This window comes from Poecilia latipinna, unplaced genomic scaffold (genome assembly GCF_001443285.1).
Source record: "Poecilia latipinna isolate Pla-1442-1.1 unplaced genomic scaffold, P_latipinna-1.0 Scaffold1261, whole genome shotgun sequence".
Lineage (NCBI taxonomy): Eukaryota > Metazoa > Chordata > Actinopteri > Cyprinodontiformes > Poeciliidae > Poecilia > Poecilia latipinna.
This window is the reverse complement of record NW_015113877.1, coordinates 75,074-78,498: the sequence shown is the minus strand read 5'-3', so window position 1 is coordinate 78,498 and position 3,425 is coordinate 75,074.

Here is a 3,425-nt window from a genome sequence, read left to right as displayed (position 1 = left end):
CAGTGAGTTCCCCCCCACACCCTCCCCCCCCCCATTTTTCTCCTTTGTTTTTTTTTTTTTTTTGGGGGGGGGGGGGGAATAAAGTTTTCCCCTAATTTTTTTTTTATTTATTTATTTTTGGAAAACTCAGTTTCCAAAAATCCAAACCAAACCTTCAGAATGTCACTTTTCCAACCAAAGAAACACATGGCAGAACAGAAAGACTTTAAATCTGTTTGCTGAGATGTATTTGCGAACAAACTGGGTTTAAGCAACAAGATTAAACCCACAGCATCAGATTGTAGCTATGGCAGCACAACAATCAAATTATGAAGAATGTTCTTTGCATTTTTACAAAGCAAACGTGCCAATTCCTTTAAATCTTAAATTTAAATTTTAGATCATTTTAAAAATTGTCCTCTGACACCGTTAAATCAAATTTACTAGCTTTCTTCTTCTCCATGAACAAAAGGGAAAAAAGTCTAGATCTATGGTCTGTGTTAAAATTTAAGTGTCTTTTTTGGTGGAGCTCGAAGAAGTGAAGCAGCTCCTTGGCTTTGTCTTGGACCGGCTCTGGTTTGGAGGAAAAAACCCTGAGCATCCCAAAAGATAAGACGAAAGACTTTATATAGACTGATTCCACATGTCTGAAAGACTTTATTTATGTTATTCATAATGATTTTCTGTAATAAAAGACAACCTTTTAAATAAGAATATTACATCAGACCAATAAAAATAACTATTTCTAATTATGAAAATAAGAACTTAATGAAAAGCATGTTTAATACCCACAAGTAGGCTTAAAGGTTATTTTAAAAATTTACATTTAATCGCTTATATTGCAGGGTGTATTTTAAATTGTAAAATTAACCTTCTAGTACATCGAAAAATACTTGTCAGGTGACAAGATCCTGGATCCTGTGATCCCGTTTTATATTAAACACCCAATACTTATCAGTATCAATACTTATCTCTGAATAATAAGAATAGTAAAGCAAGCTTCAGCTCATTTTAAAACTTTTAAACGCAGCAAATATAAATAAATCCTTGCGTAAGACAGGTAGAAGAAATAAGGACCTTGTTGGTTCCAAGTAGGCAATTTCTTAATGGTGTATTTAAATGAGTAATGCGCTAAATAGCATGGACCGCTCTGCAGCAGTGGGAGTTTACTCATCTAATGAGGCATGCTGAAGTATGGAGGAAGAGGGGGGGGGGAGTCCAGATAAATCTGAAGGCGCTCTGATTTGCCTCAGATGGGAGATCTTCATGATTAATACCAGAAAAACAAGGAGACGAGGAGGAGAAAAGGAAGGATTGATACATATGAAAGGAATGAGTGGGATGAGTGGGAGTTAAAGGAGGGAGAAGGGTGAATGTTTGAGGGAGAGGCTGGGTGGTGGTTCAGAGAAACAGTGTTGGGCGGATGAACACTTCTTGGAGGAGTCTAAGTTCCAGCATCAGTGTCACTTTTTCATCTGGGGCCCCTCAAAGCTTTTGACATGTTCATTTTTCTACTTTCACTCTTCATGCTGCGAGGCACCGTGAACTGTGGAGCATTGTGTACACAGGTGTGTTGCCTTTGTAGCCCCAGTTTGCCACAGGAAAGCTTCACTGAGCTGGCAATGCATCTTGAGGAAAGTTTAAAAAAAAAGAAAACATACAATGCATATAAGCATTCCTCCCTGATGTCATGTTATAACCGTAATGTTACACTGGATTTCACTGGGGGTTAAAAACTCAGAGCAGTGCTTAATTATGAACTGAGTGGACAAGGATGAATAGTTCTGAAAATGTTTTACAAATAAAAATCTGAAAAGTTTTGTCTGCATTTGTTATCAGAACCACCTTTCCAGAGCTCAGTCAGAGTGGATGGCAAGGGTCTGTGGAAACGTATTCTAGTCAAATCACAGATTGTCAGTTGGACTTAACATCTGGAATTTGACTATGCCAGGACCAAGATTGAGAAGCACTGATCTAAGATGTTGTTTCGTTGCTCTGGATGTATGTTCAAGGTTGTTTTCATGCTAGAACGTAAAATGACGCTGTTCTCCAGTCTGTTGCAGCATCTAACAGGTTTTCTTCCCGTTTTGCTCTGTTTCAGAGATTTCCTTCTCGTAATGCGTTTTACATGAAGGCAAAAATGTTTAACGCTACATTTCAAATGTTACATATTTCTTTTGTGAGGTTGAATTCAGGCTAACTTTACAAATATGGGGGAGGGGATGCATTTACTGAATGCATGCAAAATATTGCAGTGGATGACAGAGGGAGCCAACATCAGCGGTATGCGTGGGCCTTTTTTTGGGATGAGGGCCACATGAAAGGCAAATGAATATAAATTCTGCTACTATGGAGCAGTGTGCTGTGTTCGTGGTACTGGTCTGCACACAGTAGCACTGACAGGGCCGTGGACTCAAACAGCATAATGCAAACAGAGCGGCCATTCATCAACCATTTAGGATTCTAACCCTCGTCCGCTTTGAAATCCGTGCCAAAACGCCAACTCAGAAAAACCAAGAGATGCCCACAGAGCGAGCCCACATCAAACACAGAGATCCATGGCCAACAGTTATTGATCCGGAGGTCTATTTTTTGCTGGTGGAAATCGTTGGTAACACGAACCAGTCCGATGTCGTGTTTCAAATTTCAGCTGGGGAGAAACGGGCAAAGGCTGCTTCAAATGAAGCCGCGGTAATACGTTCAACATCTCATGAATTATGAAAATAGTAGACACTTTAGAGCTCTCCTGTGCTCAACAGCTGTTTTTGAATCAGAGCACAGAGCAGTGTTAGCTGTTGCCATGGTAACTTTGGGATACACTAGAGTGTCCCCGTGAAGTGTCGGAAGTGGAAACGCTAAAAGTATCGACAGACAGACAGACAGACAGACAGACAGACAGACAGACAGACAGACAGACAGACAGACAGACTGTTTTTTGCTGTGGATACGAGACGTTGCCAGGTGGAAGGTGGAGAAAAACAAGGGTTAAAATGAGAAAACTTACTGAGTGTCAACTCTAAAGGTCAGGCCACAGAAGAATCCAACACATGACGACAAACAGCCTGAGAGTTTAAATATTATAGTGGCATAGTTACAATCCACAAAATGAATTGAATTGAATTTCAAAATAACAACGCCCCACTTTGTGCATATCAGAATGAGATTTTGTTACACCATAGTAATAGAAAATATAATTACTCTTATTTGTTTCTTTTACCCTACAGTCCTTGGTTTCGCTTGTTTAAACCCACTGAATAAATTAACAATGAGTCGTATTCATGCAGATTTTATATTTTAAAGTTATATTTAAGGAATTGAAAGAGCAACGTCTGGCAGGAAAAAAAAAGTTTTGACTTTTGTATTTGTATACACTGGGACTTTCCAGTGCTCAGACATGCAGACATGGATGGTTACCAGAAAGACTTAAAATTAAATTAAAAATAATC